We start from the raw sequence: 27,070 nt of genomic DNA on the forward strand, positions 1-27,070 counted from the left end.
ACCATCACAGTCGTACGCGAGAATCACAATAACTTTACATCGCTCCATTCGCACCATCTACATCTACATCTACATGGATACTCTACAAATATTCAACAGAACAGGCTCTGCTAACGGTAAAGTAAGCCTTCCACATCGTTGGTAATGGGCTCTACACGACGCTGGTGACTACTTTGAAGTACAGTAACAGGGCATGTAACACTTGAGTATCGGTTGTGAATAAGTAGCTGCCACTACTTGTGTGTGTGTGTGTGTGTGTGTGTGTACCTGCGTGTGGCGAGCGTGAGTGCGTGTGTGCGGGCGAACGTGTGAGGGAAGAGATTGCTCATATATTTTGGTGCTGTTGGTAGTCCCATGGCACTATCAAATATGGTGCTCACCTCCGAGAGGAAAACAAACCAACTAGGAATTATGTGCTCATAAATATGGGATGGCTAGGTTACACACTATGAGAAAAAATAATCGAGCCAATGATACTCGACATACGGAAAGGAAATAGCAATACCTTTACTCCTGTCAGATTACACAACTTGTAGAGCGATAGGAGTAAATACATCTCGCCAGATAGTGATACTCCAGTCAAATCACCAAAGAAATTGACAACACAGCAACGACAGTACGTCGATAGCGAGAGATATAACCGTATTCTTCTCTGTAAGACGTAAATATTCTCAAATTTACTAGAGGGGAGTGTGGTTTGATAAGTTTGGTAGAAAAAGCAAGAAAAAAATTTGTTTCATTATCAGATCACCTTACTTTTCGACCAGTCTTCTTTGAGGGCTATACACTCGGACCAGCGATCCTCTTGCAAAATACGCGTTGAGGGCAACTATCAATCCCTTATTTTATGAAAATTTCTTCCCAGCAAGCCAAAGTTTCAACTTATGGAACAGGAAGAAGTGGCTTGGGGCTAAGTCTAATGAATAGGGTGGATGAGGAACCAATTCAAAGCACAATTCATGCATTTCACTGACAAAAGTGCACATTTAGTGTGCCAATATTGGTCTTTCAAAGATCTATCAATGAAGCATCATGGGCTCCAGTTGTGGATGTGGCTTTTTCCAAGTAATCTGTGACGACTATGCTTTGGGAATCCAAAAAAAAAAAAAAAACAACAGTCGCGATCACTTTATCAGCTGACAAAAAGGTCTTTGCCTTCTTTCGTACTCTTTTATCAGACTTTGACCGTTGGGTTGACTGCCGTTTTGGCTCTGGTGTATAATGATGGATCCATGTTGCACCAAAAGTCCTAAACTGATGCAAAAAGTCTTGCGGATAGCGAGTAAATATCGCTAGACATTGATCTAAAATGTTGCGCCGGATGCTCTTTCAGTCAACCATGAGAAATCGCGGCATCCTACTCCCACAGAATTTTTCATAGCCATTTCTACGTGTAGGACGTTTTGCACAGGCTCAGTTGAGATTCCTACAGTCCCAGACATCTCACAAAGTTTTATTTGGCGGTATTGCATTGCCACATCATCAATTTTGTCAATAGTTTCCTTTCGGGCGACCTCAATTGCACAACTGGAGAGCGATACGTCTTCGGCGCTTGTCAGTCGCATAAGAGTGGCGCGACTATGAGGATGCAAATCTGATTTGGATAAATACACGCTGTAATGGTCGTGAGGATTAGTTACCTTTGAGACGGAACGTGGTGAGTTGATGGTAGTCAGAATGCCTTTAAGGCAACAAAGCGGTACGAGAAGCTGGATTTCCCTTCTGCGATATTTCGGGAATACTTGGCAGGAATTCAAATGGTTCAAATGGCTCTGAGCACTATGGGACTTAACTGCTGAGGTCATCAGTCCCTTAGACTTAGAACTACTTAAACCTAACCAACCTAAGGACATCACACACATCCATGCCCGAGGCAGGATTCGAACCTGCGACGTAGCGGTCGCGCGGTTCCAGACTGAAGCGCCTAGAACCACTCGGCCACTTGGCAGAAATGTAGCCCACTATACAGGGTGTTACAAAGAGGTACGGCCAAAGTTTCAGGAAACATTCCTCACACACAAAGAAAGAAAATATGTTATGTGGACATGTGTCCGGAAACGCTTACTTACACTTTATTACTTCTCTTCAAATCACATTAATCATGGAATGGAAACACACAGAAACAGAACGTACCAGCTTGACTTCACTTTGTTACAGGAAATGTTTAAAATGTCCTCCGTTAGCGAGGATACATGCATCCACCCTCCGTCGCATGGAATCCCTGACGCGCTGATGCAGCGCTGGAGAATGGCGTATTGTATCACAGCCGTCCACAATACGAGCTCGAAGAGTCTCTACATTTGGTACCGGGGTTGCGTAGACGAGATCTTTCAGATGCCCCCATAAATGAAAGTCAAGAGGGTTGAGGTCAGGAGATCGTGGAGGCCATGGAATTGGTCCGCCTCTACCAATCCATCGGTCACCGAATCTGTTGTTGAGAAGCGTACGAATACTTCGACTGAAATGTGCAGGAGCTCCATAGCGCATGAACCACATGTTGTGTCGTACTTGCAAAGGCACATGTTCTAGCAGCACAGGTAGAGTTGGTTCAAATGGCTCTGAGCACTATGGGACTTAACATCTAAGGTCATCAGTCCCCTAGAACTTAGAACTACTTAAACCTAACTAACCTACGGACATCACAAACATCCATGCCCGAGGCAGGATTCGAACCTGCGACCGCAGCGGTCACGCGGTTCCAGACTGTAGCGCCTTTAACCGCTTGGCCACACCGGCCGGCACAGGTAGAGTATCCCGTATGAAATCATGATAACGTGCTCCGTTGAGCCTAGGTGGAAGAACATGGGGCCCAATCGAGACATCACCAACAATGCCTGCCCAAACGTTCACAGAAAATCTGTGTTGATGACGTGATTGCACAACTGCGTGCGGCTTCTCGTCAGCCCACACATGCTGATTGTGAAAATTTACAATTTGATCACGTTGGAATGAAGCCTCATCCGTAAAGAGAACATTTGCACTGAAATGAGGATTGGCACGTTGTTGGATGAACCATCCGCAGAAGTGTACCCGTGGAGGCCAATCAGCTGCTGATAGTGCCTGCACACGCTGTACATGGTACGGAAACAACTGGTTCTCCCGTAGCACTCTCCATACAGTGACGTGGTCAACGTTACCTGTTACAGCACCAACTTCTCTGACGCTGACATTAGGGTTATCGTCAACTGCACGAAGAATTGCCTCGTCCATTGCAGGAGTCCTCGTCGTTCTAGGTCTTCCCCAGTCGCGAGTCATAGGCTGGAATGTTCCGTGCTCCCTAAGACGCTGATCAATTCCTTCGAACGTCTTCCTGTCGGGACACCTTCATTCTGGAAATCTGTCTCGATACAAACGTACCGCGCCACGGTTATTGCCCCGTGCTAAGCCATACATCAAATGGGCATCTGCCAACTCTGCATTTGTAAACATTGCACTGACTGCAAAACCACGTACGTGAAGAACACTAACCTGTTGACGTTACGTACTGATGTGCTTGATGCTAGTACTGTAGAGCAATGAGTCGCATGTCAACACAAGCACCGAAGTCAACATTACCTTCCTTCAATTGGGCCAACTGGCGGTGAATCGAGGAAGTACAGTACATACTGACGAAACTAAAATGAGCTCTAACATGTGGTCTTTAGTCCTGAGACTGGTTTGATGCAGCTCTCCATTCTACTCTATCCTGTGCAAGTTTCTTCATCTCCCAGTACCTACTGCAACCTACATCCTTCTGAATATGCTTAGTGTATTCATCTCTTGATCTCCCTCTACGATTTTTACTATCCACGCTGCCCTCCAATACTAAATTCGTGATCCCTTGATGCCTCAGAACATGTCCTACCAACCGGTCCCTTCTTCTAGTCCACTTGTGCCACAAACTCCTCTTCTCCCCAATTACATTCAATACCTCCTCATTAGTTATGTGATCTACCCATCTAATCTTCAGCATTCTTCTGTAGCACCACATTTCGAAAGCTTCTATTCTCTTCTTGTCTAAACTATTTATCGTCCACGTTTCACTTCCATACATGGCTACCCTCCATACAAATACTTTCAGAAACGACTTCCTCACACTTAAATCTATACTCGATGTTAACAAATTTCTCTTCTTCAGAAACGCTTTCCTTGCCATTACCAGTCTACATTTTATATCCTCTCTACCTCGACCATCATCAGTTATTTTGCTCCCCAAATAGAAAAACTCCTTCACTACTTTAAGTGTCCCATTTCATAATATAATTCCCTCAGCATCACCCGAAATAATTCGACTGCATTCCATTATCCTCGTTTTGCTTTTGTTAATGTTAATCTTATACCCTCCATTCAAGACACTATCCATTCCGTTCAACTGCTCTTCCAAGTCCTTTGCTCTCTCTGACAGAATTACAATGTCATCGGCGAACCTCAAAGTTTTTATTTCTTCTCCATGGATTTTAATACCTACTCCAAACTTTTCTTTTGTTTCCTTTACTGCTTGCTCAATATACAGATTGAAGAGCATCGGGGAGAGGCTGTCTCACTCACCTTCCAACCACTGCTTCTCTTTCACGTCCCTCGACTCTTATAACTGCCATCTGGTTTCTGCACAAATTGTAAATAGCCTTTCGCTCCCTGTACTTTACCCCTGCCACCTTCAGAATTTGAAAGAGAGTATTCCAGTCAACATTGTCAAAAGCTTTCTCTAAGTCTACAAATCTAGAAACGTAGGTTTGCCTTTCCATAATCTTTCTTCTAAGATAAATCGTAGGGTCAGTATTGCCTCACGTGTTCCAACGTTTCTACGGAATCCAAACTGATCTTCCCCGAGGTCGGCTTCTACCAGTTTTTCCACACATCTGTAAAGAATTCGTGTTAGTATTTTGCAGCTGTGACTTATTAAACTGATATTTCGGTAATTTTCACGTCTCTCAACACCTCCTTTCTTTGGGATTCGAATTATTATGTTCTTCTTGAAGTCTGAGCGTATATCTCCTGTCTCATACATCTTGCTCACCAGCTGGTAGAGTTTTGTCAGGGCAGACTTTCCCAAGGCTATCATTAGTTCTACTGGAATGTTGTCTACTCCCGGGGCCTTGTTTCCACTCAGGTCTTTCAGTGCTCTGTCAAACTCTTCACGCAGTATCATATCTCCCATTTCATCTTCATCCACATCCTCTTCCATTTTCATAACATTGTCCTCAATTTTAGAGGTAACTAGACAAAAAAAAAAACCGGTAGAAAGCTGTGGGAAAGGAAGTGGCTAATGGAAGAAAATAAATTCACTCACGTTGTCATAAGCAGGAGGAGCCACGATTTCCGCAAGTATTTGAGAAAGGCTATACGCTACTAGGAGAGTGTTTTAGCTTCACTACAGTTTCTAGCCAGTGACAGAAGTCAAGAGAGCAATTTCAGTGCTGTTGTATCCCCACAGTTATTAATGTCAGAAACCTGTAATGTGGTTTATAGCTGACAGAGGAAATACAACATGATAAAGCAAAAGAAAGAAGTCAAAAGGTGCGTTCATTTAAGCGTTATTAATTTATGCATGTAGCAGAAACATGAACCGTGAGTTTAAGAAACTGATTTCATATTCGAAGAAGAAAGACTACACATGGTGGTGGCCCGGATCATCTGATACATACGACACGTACGTTTAGATACTGTAAGAGCTATAAAAAGAATCCCACGCTTTGCTGATTATAGTAGAGGGGTTGGATGTAGGCTGGAATTCTTTTAACACTTATAACAATAAAGCTCGAGTATTTTATGAGTTAACGTCCATTGAATGTCGATATTTCGGTTTTTAGATTTCATTTCAGACACGTATCTGAAATAAAATCTAAAACAAAAATACAGAGGGTCAATGAACTTTTAGTGCATGCGCCGCACGAAATCACTATGGATTTATTTAGAAACTGAAAGAGGTGCTTGATTTCTTGCGTCTGTATTGCTGTACTCTTCGCGCTATGTGTCCTCCCGCAAACATCACCCTGTTTTGTATCCGGCCTGGGAGACGGCGCGTGGGTTGGAACGGGAAAAGGTAATACAAGTCGGTACTGCAAGAACATGGTTTACTGGTGCAAAATCAAGGTGATAAACGATTACATAACTTTGTACGTAGGTGCGATGCCGATGCGAAGTGTCCTGGCTGGCTGCACCTGATGAAAAGGGGAGAATCTGTAGCGATGCTCTTAGAGCTCTCCAGCGCCAGCTAGAGGGCGCTGTCGTCGGTGTCGGTGTCGCACTGCCAACTTAACTGGTACCTAAGCCGTGGCATCGCTGCTATCGGTACCACACCCTGTCTTGTATTAGAACAGTATTTAATCACGTGCGCAGTGACAAAAGACGAACTTTTATGGGGCAGTTGGGGCGACAGCGCTACACACGGCACAATTTGTTGGGTGAAGTGGGGGGGGGGGGGGGATACAATGAAGCGTGGCGCTACCCGCCCGATATCCCGTCGAGGAAAGCTCGTCGGTCGGTCTGTTAACGCGCCTACACACGTCCAATGTGTCAGTAGGTCGGTTGCTGGACGTGTAGAGCAGGGCCGGCCAGAAATTCTGCACGCGTGCGGTGCTCCTGCACATGTGCAACTTCTGGGTCACAGCGTGCACGCCGCAGCCGTCAGCGTTCATGTAGTGCATGTTTCTACCCACAGATGTCGCTTTATCCACTTGCAGGGGTACTCTGTACCGGCGCATTCTAGTGCTCTTTCCACAGCTTGCAAGCCAACCATGAGAAGGTATTTCGTGTATTAAACATTTAAAATACTGTTACAGTCTACTCATTGAGACGTCTACTTTTATGTTAACAGTTTAACCCAGTAAGACAAGTAATACAGTTAACAACCGTGGGTTTTTATTAAGGCAGCTTGACTGACGGCACTTAAATATGCGTAATGTTTTTGATCTAGTGTTTTAAGAAAGAGAGCACTTGGCGACTTCCAACGAACCTGATTCATGATTTCAAATAACGTTAAACTAATGCAAGGTTTCCTATAACTAATTCTCGGTGCCCTCAGTTACACACACATAATTTCTGTCTCACTGACCTCTGAACAAAATGATAACCGCAGACCTCTCGATGATCACCTGTTATTTAATACCATTACTGCTACATCTTTCATCAGCTCCGTCTGAAATCTGCGTAATAACCGACAATTAGATGAATGTTACGTTTTATCGACTTCAGCTGAGTGTAGCCCTTCACACAAAAAAAAAAAAAAACTTAAATGTAAGTATACGTTGGAACAATCGGTTTAATGACCAACTTTCCTGATAATAATGTAACATGGAACAGAATGAGGCAATAATGCACAGTTAGTAAACAATAATTTTTAATTATGAAAGGAATAAATCCAAACACGTTTGTCACTGGTCATGACAAATGATAATCGAGTTGATGTGTCTCATCCATTTTCTTAACGACATTTAATTTTGCTTGCCGTTCTTCACTCTCGAGTACACTACACTCGTCTTTGTGATATGTATTGTACAGTCTTTCAAACGAAAATTTACGCTGGCCGCCTATTATTCGGCGGCATAGCAAACACTGTGACTTTTCACCAGCGGATACAAAAAAGAATTGCAGTTCCCAATCATTTTTACACGACTGAGAACATAGATCTCCCGTCGCTTTGCTTTTTTCACAGTACCTGCCATTTCTCAGTACTTCTCTGTTAAGGTTACGGTTACCAGGGGTAAACGAGACTGGGTATGTTGCGCTCTTGCTTGTACCACATAAACCGGGAAGTGGAGCCGCCGCCGTTCATTTAGGACACATGTCTAATAACAGATGTCGCTGTCGCACACGTGCACACATGTGCAGCACTTCCGCACGTCTGCACACTGTGCAGCGTTTGGCCGGCCCTGGTGTAGAGCCTATTATCTGGGCGACTACGAAGCAAACTGAGTTCGGGGGCCTGCCCGCGAGAAGAGAGCGGATTTGTTGCTACTTGGCCGCTCTCATCCACGGAGCCATTGTGCACCTGTCTGAAACAGTGAGTGGAACCTCGGGGAAAGTGGTTGTGCTCGGGGGCTGGACTGCTATTACAGAGCGAGTTACTTATGTGACCGTTTGCATGCACGGAATCGTTATGAGTCGACACAGATGAGCCGTTTGGAAGTTCGGTAACCTGTGGCGGATGATGGTTCTGATGGTGTGGCTACGTACGATAAGAGGAATTACATTGTAGTCACGACTGTATCTTGACTGTCGCAAGGAACCTTCATTTGGAGCTGGTGCCATAATCTTACAGGTACTATACTGAAAGTAGTTCAGAATTATCCAGTGCGGCCATATTGCAGGCAATAACGTTTTCAGTGTGTTATACCGTATAATCTTACACACTTTGTGTGCGTGTACGCTCTGAACAGACCGGTGTCCTGCTAGATATTGTTCATGGCGACTATCGAGATAAACTTTGTTACTAATTATTAGTAACTGATTATCTTGAGACCGTTTTGCAGTGTTTTGATGATAATTCTATGCGACGAGTATGTTGTGTTAATAATTGTTTACGTTCGCGGACATCCACAATATACACTCTACAGACACATTAATGTGATCACCTATCACAAGCCTGAATAACGACCTCTAGCAGCGTGGGCAAATGCGAAATCTGCAGGAAGAGAGTCAGTGAGTTTCTGGACGTAGAACCACGCCGACTGCATTGCTGTGGCTGGATGCGATAGGTTCTTGGTTGAGGATCCATGGAGCGAACAAGGTGATCGTGGGGGTTCTACAGATTCTCCATTGGGATTAAGTCAGAAGATTTTGGTTGCCAGGGGAGTACAGTAAACTCAATCTTATTCTCTTCGAATGACGTTATGTACACAGCGAGCTGTGAGACACGTTACATTGTCGTGCTGGTATATGCCATAGTGCCGAGAGGAAACAAACTGCATGTGGGGTTTACCATGGTACCTAAGGATAGATGCATACCTGTATTGATTCATTGTGCCGTCCAGAATGACGAAATCACCCAGGAAACGCCTCCAGATGGACCCTCCCGACAATAGTTGCAAGATGTTTGCTTTACCACGTTTCCAGACGTACACTACGACAACCATCTGTGCGGCCGAGCATAAAACGTGATGCATTCGAAAAGACCACCTCCACCATTCAGTGGACGTCAAGTTAGCGGGCAAATTGCAACCTTCGTCGCCAATTAACAGCAATTAAAACGGCTGTGTGAACCAGGCGCCTGCTATGAGGCCTCAACGCAGTGACGTTCGCCCAACAGTCACTGAGGAGAAACTGTTATTAGCCCATGGGTTCATATAGGCGGTTAGCTGCTCAAATATTGCTCATCTATTCGCCCGCACATATCTCCACATGCCTGTCTTCTACGGCTCGTGGTGCACCACCGTTGCCTCAGTGTCGGTTTTGGATAGTGCCATATTGCCATGCACGGTATACTTTAGCCCTAAAATACTGCGAACCCTCCCATACCTATACCGTCGTCGATTCGACTACCACATCTAAGTTTGGCCAGGAAAATGACTAAAGCGACGCAATGGTGGAATTATAAACCCTTTTTGTTGGAAAGTTAAGGAAAATTACATTTTACAGTTTACACGGTCTTACCATTGCGTTAACTCACAAAAACTCGCATTGCGTAAGTCCACAAACCAAAGGGCGCTGATACTTACTTTTCACCCGGGGAACACGTTGGAATAAGAACTGAAAGGAAAATTGCATCAACTCTTACACGATAATTTGAGTGACCACGTGCCAGGAGTACTGAATACAAACAATAGTTACATAAAAGAACAGAAGAAAAATGTCGTCTGAGAAAAATAATCCAAACCATTTTAGAATGTCACTCGTATATCCAGTGGAAGCCGTCGGTCCTTGGTGAAGATGGACAATATTCATTACTAGTGGTTTACCAGTTGTTTCACGCGGACCTTTCGTTTACCAGTCCATTCCTGTCTTAGCCATTAGCTCGCCTTTAGATAGCACCAAGATGTACTGGAATTGTCTCCGCAAGACGCCGTTGTGACCGACGACAGGGAAGCTGCTGAGGAACTGTACTCACTTGAACCATTCTAGTTACTTGTGTTCTGTTCATTTTTCAGACCCGTTTCTTCAGGGCGAATAGTTCGCTGTCCTGCCCCCTTCTTGTTTTTCCCAACAAATGTTTCGTTCTCGATTCGTGCCACCGTTGCCGGCCGGAGTAGCCTAGCGGTTCTAGGCGCTACAGTCTGGAACCGTGCGATCGCTACGGCCGCAGGTTCGAATCCTGCCTCGGGCATGGATGTGTGTGATGTCCTTATCTTAGGTAAGTTTAAGTAGTTCTAAGTTCTAGGGGACTGATGACCACAGCAGTTAAGTCCCATAGTGCTCAGAGCCATTTTTGTGCCACCGTTGCGTCCAGCGTTCCTTCATTCCAGTCTGACGCAGAGTCGATAGCGTCATCGGGAACGATGTCTTTTCCTTCGACGTGGTGGTCTTCCTCAGGTTCATCAGATGATGATATGTCAATATCTGATTCCTCTGCATCCATAACTCTCGGTTTTGAGCAGTTCGTCAGAACCTGACAAGAAAATGAAAGTTATGGAATAGGTACCACAGCTCACCTGGAACCAAAACGTTCTTTTTAACAAACATCCAATCACACACCTATAGCAAATTAGCTGCTCATTACTAAACGTTCGTCGAATCGACGAGTCTGTTTTCTTCGTGAATACTAAATGTTAATCGTTTCAACGAATCATTTACGGGCACACCTATACCATCGTCAATTCGACGCTGTAACTTCGGGACGAAATGTGGTTTACCTGATCTATGAGCGGTGCACCCCCCCCCCCCCCCCCCCGGCCTCAACCCCCCTCCCGGTCCCAGGCACTGCTGCGAGGTGCGAGGACAGCGCTTCTGTCCTGTCCACAACAATAGGGGAGTTGGGAATGTGTTCGTCGAATCAACTACTAATAGCATTCTGAGGTTAACCAAGGCGGCACGCCGTTTCAGAAAGTCAATGATCCTGTCCTTCTGAACGTCAGACACATCTCGCCGTTTCCACATTACTATAACGACTGCACTATTTTCCGCGTCTCCTTGACGTGGTTTACATTCTTTCCACTTCTAGTTATGCCAACTGCCGTCAGTCTGTGGTTACTGCAAGTTGACGTCGAACATAGGCGGTGGCCACATTAACATTATTGTATGAGTTTGTATAGAGGCAGTGTGTTCCATTACAGTAGACTCGTTAGATTTTCCATATTATGAGTAATTCGGGGGCGGCTTTACCAACGGTAACGTGTATTGCTTATAGAAGCATCACTTATTTCCATTGCTAGTACTAAGCTGTTGCATGTTAGCTATTGTGGGATTTCTCCTGTCTTTTATTTGCTGCTGGACTGCGGCTCCAGTACCAATGTGTATGTGACGGCGATGTTCTCATTAGAAACTTCCTAGATCTTGGTAAGACAAGCTTCGTTCCTGACTGAATCACTAGTTTAAAGAAGGGAACTAATCCAGAACCTCTTTTTGTGGAGAAATGCAAAGAAACTTCCTCCCGTTCTTATTTATAATTTTGTCTTAACGAAACATTTATATGAGATTCTTTACAGTAAACTCCTATCTCAGTAGCTTGGAAAGGTGATGTGCATTGTCCTGAAGGGCGCATCACAAAATTAAAAACTAAGGATTTGTTCCCTTCTTAAAACTGACAATGACTTAAGCCTTAAAACATCTTATTACAGTGCCACAAATAGTTATACCTTCACAAAACTCTCATAACAGGACGCATACAGGAAATGTCCGTATTACTCATAGGTTTTTAAAGCGTTATCTACGGAATTTACCCTGGAAATCCTGACGGTCATTCGTTTTTATCGTTCCCTGCAGGAGCTGTTGCTGCTCTCATCAACACCTCCATATAAAATGATATTTACTCATCATGGATTTATGTAACTATCTTGCGTACATCATTGATCTTCTTGTCTTGACTGGAATTTGTTTTATGGTACGTCCTTTCTGTTGAATGGGGGGGGGGGGGGGGAGAGGGCTCTCGTTCTTTTGCAGCAAGAAAGTGTTCTTCACGAAACCATCAGTGAACTCAGATGCGGTTAATTAATATTTAGGTAAGAAGCATTAACTGCCTGTAATTGGAAATCGAATACGAGGAAAGTTCCAGGGACTTCGTTGTTGTCGTTGCTGCCAAACTAACACGCTTTTAAATGATCTAACATGGTTACTGATTTATATTTATTGAAGGGAATGTGAACTCAGACGTGGCACAATTAATACAAAACAATGAGGCACTGCAAATACGAGGTTTCAAACAACTAAGCAGCAGATACGAATATCAGCTATTGTAACAAACACAGCGTTGCGGGTGGACGAACTCTAAATTGCGATGCGGTCCCTTCTTCAAACTGACGATTGTTTCCAATTCCGATTAAGCCGACACGTGAGTGGTTTTTGTTCCCGTTTTGTATCTTACAATGTGCATCTATGTGCTAATAAATGTTTGGTGAGAATAAACAAAAATATATTTTGCGCCGGCCAGTGTGGCCGAGCGGTTCTAGGCGCTTCATTCTGGAACCGCGCGACCGCTACGGTCGCAGGTTCGAATCCTGCCTCGGGCATGGATGTGTGTGATGTCCTTAGGTCAGTTAGGTTTAAGTAGTTCTAAGTACTAGGGGACTGATGACCTCAGATGTTAAGTCCCATAGTGCTCAGAGCCATTTGAACCATATATTTTGCGCTTGTTTCTTTCTTCAAACTACCGATTCAGTTATTTTTCTTCTACTGTAATTATTGGCTCAGTGCTTTTAATTAGTTGATTGTGTATTAAGTGAATGCTGATGCTTTCCATTCAATGCTGTTCGTGCTTGCTGCACTGGGCTGTATAAAATTTTATTACATTGAACACTGTACTAAAGTTCAATCAAACATTTTCTTAAGTGTCCGTTTCTCTTTGATTCTGTTTAACGCTATTCATGAATTTAGATGCTCCCTGATGGTCCATGGTTTTATGCTGTGGTACTGGACCTAGTGCTGAGGTATCAGATTAAATATACACGTCAGAAAAAGTTTTGCATCACCCCGGTTCCCAGAACTCGTGAAGACAGACGCTGACTACGGATGTTATACCACAGACACAGTCCGTTTGCCTGCTCAGAGATGTCACTAAACCCGCCCAAAGATCTAAACAACCATGCATGAGCAGCGCCTATTGGACGGAGGGGGTCCGCCAGCCGATCAGTTCCAGTCATTCCACCAGGAAGGAGGTACATGGCCAGTGTTGTCTCTAGTTCATCCATGCCTATACGGTCAATACCGCGGTTCGTTCGCGTCCGCATTGTTACTTTGTGCCACGAAGGGCTCTCGACAAGGGAAGTGTCCAGGCGTCTCGGAGTGAACCAAAGCGATGTTGTTCGGACATGGAGGAGATAGAGTAACAGGAACTGTCGATGACATGCCTCGCTCAGACCGCCCAAGGACTGCTGCTGTAGTGGATGACCGCTACCTGTGGATTATGGCTAGGAGGAACCCTGACAGCAACGCCACCATGTTGAATAATACTTTTCATGCAGATACAGGACGTCGTGTTACGACTCAAACTGTGCGCAATAGGCTGCATGATGCGCAACTTCACTCCTGACGTCCATGGCAAGGTACATTTTTGCAACCACGATACCACGCAGCGCGGTACAGATGGGCCCAACAACATGCCGAATGGACCGTTCAGAATTGTCATCACGTTCTCTTCACTGATGAGTGTCGCATATGCCTTCAACTAGGCAATCGTGGGAGACGTGAATGCCATCCTCCGATCGATAGTGCAACTATATCGGCAGCATATTGGCAAGGCATTTGTTTTCATGGACGACAATTCCCGCCGACATCATGCACATCTCGTGAATGACTTCTTTCAAGACAACATCGCTCGACTATAGTGGCCAGCATGTTCTCCAGACATGAACCGTATCGAACATGCATGGGATGGATTGAAAAGGGCTCTTTATAGACGTCATGACGAATACCGGCATGCATCAATGCAAGAGGACGTGCTACTGGGTATTAGAGGTACCGGTGTGCACAGCAATCTGAACCACCGCCTCTGAAGGTCTCTCTGTATGGTGGTGCAACATGACATGTGTGGTTTGCATGAGCAATGAAAAGGGGGAAATAATGTTTATGTTGATCTCTATTCCAATTTTCTGTACAGGCTCCGGAACTTCGGGACGGAGGTGTTTCAAACCTTTCTTTGATGTGCGTATTATCTTTTGACTGTTGCTGTAATGTTTGTGGTTGATGCATTTATCGAATTATGGAGTGAAACTTTAGGTTGTGATAAAATATCATTGTAGCCTTATTAATAATGGGTCTGCCAACTGGCACAAAGTCAATCAAGTAAAGTAATAGTTAAAGGCAGTCAAATTTGTACATGGCGAATAAGCTTTGGCAGATTTTTCCAGTTAAAAAATCTACAGTCAAAGGAAAATCCTCTCCCTTCTCGCCCATCCACCTTCTATTTACATATACACTAAACAGAATCTGTAACTATGCCCTGGTTATGCAGTAATGTGACGCTGTCTTACAGTTCCCAAAAGTTCATCACGAATGTAGCTATCACTCACAAAATGTTAAAGTGTTACAGTCGCAAAAACCGAAAGCAGTTGAAAGCAATTTGAAAATTGTCGCCAAAGTGCTGCTCAGTATTCGATTACTAGAAAATTTTCAATGTACCGTCGGTCTGTGAGGCTAAATATCCCTCAACACATGACAAAAAACAACACACACTTAGTGTAGCCATTCATCATCCATACCACTCTAGAAACTCGCCAGACCCGAATACCACGAGACATGCAAAAGCCGACTGTTCTCTTTGTCTCTAAGACCAAACTTGTGTGTTTTTCTTTAGTCCAAGAAAAGGTGTCAATGTCTTGAACTCTCCCCCTCCGTTCTTGGCCTGTTATGTGACTTATTTCCAAGGTCAAGGAGTCGGTTCTACTTTCCGCTCCCCTCCCTTCGACAAGGGCTCATTGTTCTATTATTTTGGCCACTTTGCCTATCCTTCTTATCTCTTATCACTTTCATTAATGACCTAGCTCGTTACTGTTACAATAATGAGTAAACAGAACTCACAACCAAAAGAAGATAGCCGGCCGAAGTGGCTGAGCGGTTCTAGGCGCTACAGTCTGGAACCGTGAGACCGCTGAGGTCGCAGGTTCGAATCCTGCCTCGGGCATGGATGTGTGTGATGTCCTTAGGTTAGTTAGGTTTAAGTAGTTCTAAGTTCTAGGGGACTGATGACCTCAGACGTTAAGTCCCATAATGCTCAGAGCAATTTGAACCATTTTGAGCAACCAAAATTTTCAAATTTTGTTTATTGGCAGTAGCACAATTACAAGCTTGATTATAGCAATTAACATAGGGAAACAAAAACATTTTAATGACAGTAAACAAATTTCTTGAGCGAGCTTCCACCTGTTAGCATAATGTGACCTGTGTAGAAGTTTGAATGTTAGTTAAAGACCTGTTCATCATCAATGTCCGAGCTACAATTTCTGCAAAAATAAAAACAACGTGTTTTCCGCGGCACAGTCATCGTGATCCCTCCTCTCGTACATCTGAGGCGCGACCCACTGTTTATTTCGTTTTGATTGGTTGTACTCTTTCAATCAGTGAATATTTAGGCAATTTTCATCCTCTTCATCAGACTGGTGCAGGATGTAAGGGAAAGGAAGAAGAGCTGGATGGTACCTTCGTTGATGTGAGGTGCTTGCTGGCAGATACTATGGAAGGATTAATTTGCGAGAGGACTTTGAGAGGGAGGTGGATATCCAAGATGATGTACGACATAAAGGAAAGCGGATATTACACTCTACCTGAAGAGGATGGCATAAGACAGGAGAGCTGGTTGAGTTGCCATGTGAAAACCTGCCTCTGGCCAGAACACGAATGCAGACATCAGAAGTATGTCTATAGACATTTTACCTTGTTCTTCCTTTTCAGTTTCTTCACTTAATGGCTTATTTAGCAATTTCTATTATTTTGTTGTCCATCATTTGTTTAAGGATTGCGTTTCCAATTGCTGTTGTCTTAAAGTCTCCTTGACTGGGAAATCATTTAGGATGGCAGTACAAAATGGTGTGTAAAGTGACCCAACAGATACTCACGTCTGAATTAGTTTCGAAATTACGGTTTAATTTTCAGCTTTTCAATTTGTATAAATGTTCCTTCTGAAGTAGAGTAATATCCTGTAAATGAACATATATTCATCTATTTTCGGTTCAAAATGGTATGCTCCCTAGGAGCATTCTGAGTAACAAAATTTACTCACGTTGCACGAAAACACACATAGTATGTTCTTCACTCTAAGACAGTCACGCTTCAGGTGCCTTGAAGTTTCTGCCATCCCTAAGTAGGTGGCAAAAATAATCTTCCCTTAACGGCAGCGCTCTAGGAAGAATAGTTGCTGGAAAAGTGCTCTACGCAATCGTGCCCAAGTCTCCCCTACGCCACAGTGAACAAATCATCATGAAGTGTTACCAGATACCACCATCAGACACAACAATAAATAACAATGTTGGGGCTTTTGGTACCCAAAAATGGATATCATGAATATTATCCTCTAAAACAATTGTTCCCTAGTGGGAAATTCGAAAAAAGATGGGAAAATCAAGCAGGATGTTATCCGTTTGGTCAGGAAAAATTGAGCACTTATGATATATTCAATAAACTCATGCTATATAATAATCACACTGTGTGAGCATGGCGTTTATTTTGTACAGTCTAGGCAAGTAGATATTATAATATGGAAGTTAATGAACAAATACATTGATAGCCCCTGGTCCCCCTCCCGCTTTCACACAGACAGCAGAACTGTCTTTCACATTTATGAGCAGTGGAACTGCAAGTGTGGTCGTATTTGAGGACTTACATTTCCTACCTGCACTTATCTCTTATACGCACACACCTGACAATACTATCAGAAACCGAAGCGCCAGCAACAGCAGAGATCAGCAATCTCCATCCCCAGGCAGAATAAGAAAAAAGTGACATGTAAATGAAATGACACAGTTTCAGAGATTTACTGATCTCATACAGGTATTATTTTATGCAGTTTTATGTATATAGACTAAAGCGGCGAGTGATGATTTGCACCAAGCCCATTTTTTTTTTTTTTAAGGAATGGAAGAATAGAAGGAATGGTCTCTGGAGCAAAGTGAGCGGGGGTCATTGCATTGTACGAGGCCGGGCCACAATGCCTCCGTCGCCAAAAAGGAACGTATGAAAGCGGGAAATGGCCATAGGAGAATATTCATTTATTTATTGATTCATTTAGTTATTGACAAAAAATTAATCCACAATTTTAAATTGTTGTGTTGTCAAGCAGGTCAGTTTGGCACAGCAGACCAAACAACTGCACAGATTACCCCGGCACATCTCCCTCCTGGCGTCAAATTCTCACTGCCGCCTCAATCTACTTCAGATTCCCCCTTACACACAAACAGAATTGGCGAGGCTCTTTGTGTTCTGGAATAGCAACTCAATATCGAACGTAAGTGTGGTATGCATGAAAGTGACATGTAAGTTTTAAATCATTCTTCTCAGTGGCCATAGACTCATGACTGCTTGTCTGTCAGCACACATACAAGACACTATGGCAGAAAGCCATAACGCATCAAACAACATGAGACTTTGAAAGTTAACACTGTGGGGCTGTTATAAATGACTGAGAATGAAGTAAAATTTACTAGAGTTCTAACAACATTTGTTTTTCAAAAGGAAAAAAAGAGATAAATTACGCCAAACAAGTTTTGATTGAGTACTGTAAACAACTAACAGGTGGTTTAAGACCACAATGGACAAGGGTACTGGGTGGCAGAAACGAATCAAGTACTATGTCCCTAAAAATGTGGGTAACGCAATCTGAATTGATCTGACGCTGAGCAGGCTTTGATTGATCAAATATACTGTGGTTTTACTACATAGGTACAGCTGAGAGCAAGTGGCAGTTGAGATCTGTATGCCCTGACAATGCCGCAGCAGCCGTACATTACCCTGCTTGCTTCGTGTGGCGGTGTAACTTGCAACTGGCGAGATGGGCGCGGCGGAGGTGAGATGTGAGGTGGCACCTGTGAATAGATCATGGTCACGAAAGAAATGCAAAAATCTCGCGGTCAAGCGATCAGGCGGACGGATCGCATTTTACTCTCTACCAGAGTCCTGAAATTATGGTAGATTTCAGTGTGTGACCCACCCGTTCCCGTTCACTGGTCGTACTAAGGACAAATTTGGCTCTATTAAACGACAGAGCGCACAAGGATACCAAACGTTAAGACTGGTAAACCAAAAACGAATAAGTGTGCCCTCGGCAAACAAGTAGTCCGAGACGTTTGAATTCACACTGTAGGTACAGTAAGAACTTCACCATAGCTCCCCAGTCTAAACTACACGCAAATGAAGTCAGTCTCAGGACAATTCCTAAGCACCAACCACACATGCCAGTGCATCTGTGAGAAGTCTAGAAGTCTCCTTACCAGACCAAAGTCCAGCACCCGAAAAACCTGATTCCCGGCAAACTGCACGAACGACATCGCCTTCACGCCGTCCTGAACCAGTCATAGGGCTCTAAAGGCGCTAAATGTCCCCTCCCACACGACAGCACAAACTCATGCCGAACGAGGGCAAGAGTTACGAAACCTGCATCTTTGCAAAAAAATGAAACCGCCAATTACTGGCTTTTTTTAGTTTTTGCGGAGGGGAAAGACGTTTTTGTCCAAAGTTACATTGCTTCCCACAGAAACAAGCATACAGATACAGTCTTATAGATCTTTATCTAAATCGCCTGTGCCTTGGAGCTTGTTAGTTCTAGCTATGAGGTGTAATAAAGATTCTATCTCCTAACATTTCTCAGACACTGGAATCACAACCAAGGCAGCTGACGGAAGTGGGTCATAGTCCTATTTGCAGTATTGGCGAACACAAAACTTGTGAATTTTTATTACATGTGGTTCTGCACACAATGCCTAGTTTACGACTCCACTATGTAGATGTGTCCCTTCAGTCTGTCACCCCCAGCCCAGCCTTTGGCTGGCACCAATGCAGGTATCACAGCATTGTCCTGTTGAAGACCTGTCTTGATGAGAGGCTGCTCTGACTGCCTTGTACGGCTGTGGACCAGTCTGGCAAGATTTACTGAGGGATAGGCTCACTGCCAATTGCTTCCAACTCCAAACATGCCGGTTCTACGAGCTACGGACCATAAAAAATACCTCTTGGTTTTAGCACCATACCAGGCCCCATGAACGTCGTTAACTTTCTAGAGCCTCACTCAAGGTGAGTCAGGTTGTAATAAAATTTTTAATAATTTTCTGTATACGAAAAATAGGTGAAAGAGTAACTTGTCCTCTCTCAACTTCACTACGAATTACATAAATAGGCCTCAGTTACAATTACTGTCAGTGTTTCTTTATGCAGTTACGCTGTACCACCAGGTATATTATCGAAGGAATGGGTCCGTTATGAACCTTTCTATCTCGAGAGAGGTCAGGCCTTCTGCTCACCTGCCCTGCCAGATTAGGCAACCTCAGCAAGTTGCCTGAAACCGGGAGCAGCAGCAGAATAGTCAGTCCTCTTTCCACTGAATGCTGGTCCAATAACAGAAACTTATTCAAGCTAATTTGTCACTGTGTACTCTGCATAAATCACCTGATCAAAAGTGTCTGAATACCTACCAGTGCCTAGTAATGTGATATCTACAGGGTGTTTCAAAAATGACCGGTATATTTGAAACGGCAATAAAAACTAAACGAGCAGCGATAGAAATACACCGTTTGTTGCAATATGCTTTGGACAACAGTACATTTTCAGGCAGACAAACTTTCGAAATTACAGTAGTTACAATTTTCAACAACAGATGGCGCTGCAAGTGATGTGAAAGATATAGAAGACAACGCAGTCTGTGGGTGCGCCATTCTGTACGTCGTCTTTCTGCTGTAAGCGTGTGCTGTTCACAACGTGCAAGTGTGCTGTAGACAACATGGTTTATTCCCTAGAACAGAGGATTTTTCTGGTGTTGGAATTCCACCGCCTAGAACACAGTGTTGTTGGAACAAGACGAAGTTTTCAACGGAGGTTTAATGTAACCAAAGGACCGAAAAGTGATACAATAAAGGATGTGTTTGAAAAATTTCAACAGACTGGGAACGTGACGGATGAACGTGCTGGAAAGGTAGGGCGACCGCGTACGGCAACCACAGAGGGCAACGCGCAGCTAGTGCAGCAGGTGATCCAACAGCGGCCTTGGTTTTCCGTTCGCCGTGTTGCAGCTGCGGTCCAAATGACGCCAACGTCCACGTATCGTCTCATGCGCCAGAGTTTACACCTCTATCCATACAAAATTCAAACGCGGCAACCCCTCAGCGCCGCTACCATTGCTGCACGAGAGACATTCGCTAACGATATAGTGCACAGTATTGATGACGGCGATATGCATGTGGGCAGCATTTGGTTTACTGACGAAGCTTATTTTTACCTGGATGGCTTCGTCAATAAACAGAAATGGCGCATATGGGGAACCGAAAAGCCCCATGTTGCAGTGCCATCGTCCCTGCGTCCTCAAAAAGTACTGGTCTGGGTCGCCATTTCTTCCAAAGGAATCATTGGTCCATTTTTCAGATCCGAAACGATTACTGCATCACGCTATCTGTACATTCTTCGTGAATTTGTGGCGGTACAAACTGCCTTAGACGACACTGCGAACACCTCGTGGTTTATGCAAGATGGTGCCTGGCCACATCGCACGGCCGACGTCTTTAATTTCCTGAATGAATATTTCGATGATCGTGTGATTGCTTTGGGCTATCCGAAACATACAGGAGGCGGCGTGGATTGACCTCCCTATTCGCCAGACATGAACCCCTGTGACTTTTTTCTGTGGGGACACTTGAAAGACCAGGTGTACCGCCAGAATCCAGAAACAATTGAACAGCTGAAGCAGTACATCTCATCTGCATGTGAAGCCATTCCGCCAGACACGTTGTCAAAGGTTTCGGGTAATTTCATTCAGAGACTACGCCATATTATTGCTACGCATGGTGGATATGTGGAAAATATCGTACTATAGAGTTTCCCAGACCGCAGCGCCATCTGTTGTTGAAAATTGTAACTACTGTAATTTCTAAATTTTGTCTGCCTGAAAATGTACTGTTGTCCCAAGCATATTGCAACAAACGGTGTATTTCTATCGCTGCTCGTTTAGTTTTTATTGCCGTTTCAAATATACCGGTCATTTTTGAAACACCCTGTATGTTTAGACACGCATGCAGAATTTGCGATGCATTTTAAGTGATTCGTTTTGAGGTATTTTACTGTGATAACTGATCATGATGCAGTACTAATCAACTGCACAGTATGATTATGTAGGACAAAAAAAAAGTAAAGTTAGTACCAAACACGCTCAGCCACTTACAGTGCTCTCTGGTGTGTATGTGGGCCGAAAAGCGGATTTAATACTTCAATATAAGGAAGACAAATTAGATTACTAAGTATCAAAGCAACTGTAGCGGAATGTAGGCTGATGTGTGAAATGGTGTTGGAGAAGAAAGTATAATAAATATGGTATGTAAATGCCTGCCCAGCTAGCCATGCGTTCTAACGGGCTGCATCCCGAGTGGGAAGGCATGCCGGTCCCCGGCAGGAATCTGCCCAGCGGATTAGTGTCGAGATCCGGTGTGTCGGCCAGCCTGTGGATGGTTTTGAAGGCAATTTTCTATCTGCCTCGGTGAATTCGGGCTGGTTCCCCTTATTCCTGCTCAGGTACAGTATGTCGGCGATTGCTGTCCAGACACTGTCTCCACATATGCAGACACTATAATTACTCTACCACGCAAACATTTGGGGTTACACTCGTCTAGTACTGGCATGAGGCGTTCCTGGGGGGGGGGGGGGGGGGGGTCCACTGGGGGCCGAACCACACAATAAGCCTGGGTTCGGTGTGGGACGGCGGTGAGATGGGTGGACTGCTGTGGCCCTTTGTGGGGCTGTGAACCACTGAGGGCTACAGTGGGACGAAGCCTCTCCATTGTTTCTAGGTCCCCGGTTCAGAAAACATACCCACACACCCGTTAATGGTGAGACTACAGGTGAAAGATGATTAATATATCCCTAGAGCAATGACGAATTAACGCTCTCTCTTGCTCCTTAAAGTTTGCATTATGTAGAATAGCCGAATAGTATCGTCCCATGACGTGGTCACACACACATCATTCATTTTTTCCATTCAATATAAAAGAGTAGAGCGAGGCTGAAATTTCGTTCTGGCTAAACTATCATATTTCTTCTCCCATATTGGCACCATACATGTGCATATTGGTAGTTACTTTAGATCATCTTTTGTTGTGTCTTTCTGGGTGTTTTATGGTAGCTGATGTCATCCTTGTCTGTCGACTTGATCACAGTTTTAACCATCACAACTTTCTCACAAAGCAGACCTGTAATAGTTATAAATACGTTTTAATTCTTCTTGCTAAGGAACATACCACTTTCGTTATAATTTATGATACCAAACAAGCAAGAAGAGTGACCAGGTAATACAGTAATACCCAAAAAACAAAGTGCTCGGCAGTTGGTCTCATCTTCCTACCTAACAGCCGAGTGATATTTAGCGCATTGAAAAATACGCAACGATAGTACCATAAGATGCAAACATCTGTACTGAAAACCAGGTGCTGACGTACAGATTGTCGTTGCGAGAACCTCCATCATTTAACCCCCTCCTTGTATATCAAGATAAGTAATTAATGTGCATTTCTATACATCACAGTAGTGCCGAAATATTTAAAAGTTGTGGGAAATCCGCAAGTCATACACTTTGCTTACTGCTTTATGCATACAGGCACCAACTATCCCACTAGTGTCAATACGGGAGTCACGTGTATTTCTCTACTGCTATAGAATAACTGTGTTACGACAGTGGTGTCACATATACGCCTTATACTCTAAATCTTGAATATGGAGCGGTTTAAGTTTGTTCACTGAACTGGATCTTATTAGTAAGTCCTGTGAAGTAATAGTGTTTGTAGTGATCTACCCCAATTCGGTTATATCCCTTTATCTGAAAGTATTGTGGCGAACAATATTCTGAATTGAGAAAAATGTGTTTCTCATGCTTTACTGTAGCATTCTCAACCGCTAGCACTTAACACATTTATATAACCTTCCACTTGATCAAACAATATTATCAGTAGCATAAAAATATATTTCCTCAGGATCTACAGTTTGTCTCCTGCTGCCGCAGTATAGTTCCGTGTAGGAGAGATGCCAGTTTCGTGGTGACACCATGTCTCTAGAAAGCATCCTATATTGTAGTAGCATATGGTGACCCGCCTCACTCGTACAGCATACCTTAAGAAAAAAGCCGGATAAAATGCTATTGTTCCAGATAATACTGTTATCCCACAGATCAAAGAAACGAAGGCGACGTATCGAATAGACTTACAGACAGAGATACCTATTAAAGACGTTATTTCGACGTCACTGCAGTACACAGAAAACAAGTATGCTACGCTACACTAAATACAGTGTCAAAGTAAAGCCAGTGGAAGACACGAAAAACTCAGGAAATACTTACATACCACGATTTTGTCATATATTGTTGTTGAGAGCTGCAGTCCTCGAAGTATTACACTACTGGCCATTAAAATTGCTACACCAAGAAGAAATGCAGATGATAAACGGGTATTCATTGGACAAATACACTCCTGGAAATTGAAATAAGAACACCGTGAATTCATTGTCCCAGGAAGGGGAAACTTTATTGACACATTCCTGGGGTCAGATACATCACATGATCACACTGACAGAACCACAGGCACATAGACACAGGCAACAGAGCATGCACAATGTCGGCACTAGTACAGTGTATATCCAACTTTCGCAGCAATGCAGGCTGCAATTCTCCCATGGAGACGATCGTAGAGATGCTGGATGTAGTCCTGGGGAACGGCTTGCCATGCCATTTCCACCTGGCGCCTCAGTTGGACCAGCGTTCGTGCTGGACGTGCAGACCGCGTGAGACGACGCTTCATCCAGTCCCAAACATGCTCAATGGGGGACAGATCCGGAGATCTTGCTGGCCAGGGTAGTTGACGTACACCTTCTAGAGCACGTTGGGTGGCACGGGATACATGCGGACGTGCATTGTCCTGTTGGAACAGCAAGTTCCCTTGCCGGTCTAGGAATGGTAGAACGATGGGTTCGATGACGGTTTGGATGTACCGTGCACTATTCAGTGTCCCCTCGACGATCACCAGTGGTGTACGGCCAGTGTAGGAGATCGCTCCCCACACCATGATGCCGGGTGTTGGCCCTGTGTGCCTCGGTCGTATGCAGTCCTGATTGTGGCGCTCACCGGCACGGCCCAAACACGCATACGACCATCATTGGCACCAAGGCAGAAGCGACTCTCATCGCTGAAGACGACACGTCTCCATTCGTCCCTCCATTCACGCCTGTCGCGACACCACTGGAGGCGGGCTGCACGATGTTGGGGCGTGAGCGGAAGACGGCCTAACGGTGTGCGGGACCGTAGCCCAGCTTCATGGAGACGGTTGCGAATGGTCCTCGCCGATACCCCAGGAGCAACAGTGTCCGTAATTTGCTGGGAAGTGGCGGTGCGGTCCCCTACGGCACTGCGTAGGATCCTACGGTGTTGGCGTGCATCCGTGCGTCGCTGCGGTCCGGTCCCAGGTCGACGGGCACGTGCACCTTTCGCCGACCACTGGCGACAACATCGATGTACTGTGGAGACCTCACGCCCCACGTGTTGAGCAATTCGGCGGTACGTCCACCCGGCCTCCCGCATGCCCACTATACGCCCTCGCTCAAAGTCCGTCAACTGCACATACGGTTCACGTCCACGCTGTCGCGGCATGCTACCAGTGTTAAAGACTGCGATGGAGCTCCGTATGCCACGGCAAACTGGCTGACACTGACGGCGGCGGTGCACAAATGCTGCGCAGCTAGCGCCATTCGACGGCCAACACCGCGGTTCCTGGTGTGTCCGCTGTGCCGTGCGTGTGATCATTGCTTGTACAGCCCTCTCGCAGTGTCCGGAGCAAGTATGGTGGGTCTGACACACCGGTGTCAATGTGTTCTTTTTTCCATTTCCAGGAGTGTATATTATGCTAGAACTGACATGTGATTACATTTTCACGAAATTTGGGTGCAAAGATCCTGAGAAATCAGTACCCAGAACAACCACCTCTGGCCGTAATAACGACCTTGATACGCCTGGGCATTGAGTCAAAGAGAGCTTGGATGGCGTGTACAGGGTACAGCTGCCCATGCAGCTTCAACATGATACCACACTTCATCAAGAGTAGTGACTGGCGTATTGTGACGAGCCAGTTGCTCGGCCACCATTGACCAGACATTTTCAATTGGTGAGAGATCTGGAGAATGTGCTGGCCAGGGCAGCACTCGAACATTTTCTGTATCCAGAAAGGCCCCTACAGGACCTGCAATAGGCGGTCGTGCATTATCCTGCTGAAATGTAGGGTTTCGCAGGGATCGATTAAAGGGTAGAGCCACGGGTCGTAACAGATCTGAAATGTAACGTCCACTGTTCAAAGTGCTGTCAATGCGAGCAAGAGCTGACTGAGACGTGCAACCAATGGCATCGCATTTGATCACGCCGGGCGATACGCCTGTATGGCGATGACGAATACACGCTTCCAATGTGCGTTCACCGCGATGTCGCCAAACACGGATGCGACCATCATGATGCTGTAAACAGAACCTGAATTCATCCGAAAAGATGACGTTTTGCCATTCGTGCACCCAGGTTCGTCGTTGAGTACACCATCGGAGGCGCTCCTGTCTGTGATGCAGCGTCAAGGGTAACCACAGCCATGGTCTCCGAGCTGATAGTCCAAGCTGCTGCAAACGTCGTCGAACTGTTCGTGGAGACGGTTGTTGTGTTGCAAACGTCCCCATCTGTTGACTCAGGGATCGAGACGTGGCTGCACGACCCGTTACAGCCATGCGGATAAGATGCCTGTCATCTCGACTGCTAGCGATAAGAGGCTGCTTGGATCCAGCACGGCGTTCCGTATTACCCTCCTGAACCCACCGATTCGATATTCTGCTAACAGTCATTGGATCTCGACCAAATGCGAGCAGCAATGTTGCGATACGATTAACCGAAATCGCGATAGGCTACAATCCGACCTTTATCAAAGTCGGAAACGTGATGGTGCGCATTTCTCCTCCTTACACGAGGCATCACAATAACGTTTCACCAGGCAACGCCGGTCAACTGCTGTTTGTGTATGAGAAATCGGTTGGAAACTTTCCTCATGTCAGCACGTTGTAGGTGTCACCACCGGGGCCAACCTTGTGTGAATGGTCTGAAAATCTAATGATTTGCACATCACAGCATCTTCTTCTGTCGGTTAAATTTCGCGTCTGTATCACGTCATCTTCGTGGAGTAGCAATTTTAACGGCCAGTAGTGTAAATTCAGTTTTCGTCCCACATATATACCACAGATCGCTCTACACAGTGGAGGATGTTTTGTACATATTGTAGTGGCTTTTTCTGTGGTAAATGCATATTGTGCTGTGCAATAGTGTTTTCATGTAGAGGTGTTACTCTAAGGAATGTCAAAATGACAGTGTTAGTTTGTTATTATGCTACAGTATCTTGAAACGAAAGACGTAAAATTCATCGCAAATACCGGGCACAGGTCTAAACCTTAGCATTCTCGAATTTCGTTTCATAAATGCTTCCTGCATTTCGACTAGAATGTAGATATCACATTAATGGCCACTATTAGGTTTGCCTATTACTTTTGATCAGATGATTTACGCGGATAGCAGAACTTAAGAGGGAGGCAAATATGCTAAAATAATTCTTTGTAATTGCAATGGCGGTCAGCGGGAAGAGGAACGACGGCATCTGGCTGGGCAGGTTAGCGGAAGGCGTGACCTCTCGCGATACTCCGTCGCTATGGCTACGGCCATCAGCTCTGGCCGGTGCGCAGCCAGTGGCTGCTCAGTCGTGACGTGACTGCGGTGCTTGTTGTGATAGTTTTGTAATAAAAATCTCTTTCACCGACCCGT

General features: G+C 44.8%; 1 pseudogene; it reads right to left on the reverse strand.

Annotated features, from left to right (window-relative positions):
- Nucleotides 1-10,492, reverse strand: part of LOC126418786 (uncharacterized) — a 160,835-nt pseudogene extending 150,343 nt beyond the window's left edge.
- Between the last annotated feature and the right edge of the window lie 16,578 nt (nucleotides 10,493-27,070).

This window comes from Schistocerca serialis, chromosome 9 (assembly GCF_023864345.2).
Source record: "Schistocerca serialis cubense isolate TAMUIC-IGC-003099 chromosome 9, iqSchSeri2.2, whole genome shotgun sequence".
NCBI classification, from domain to species: domain Eukaryota; kingdom Metazoa; phylum Arthropoda; class Insecta; order Orthoptera; family Acrididae; genus Schistocerca; species Schistocerca serialis.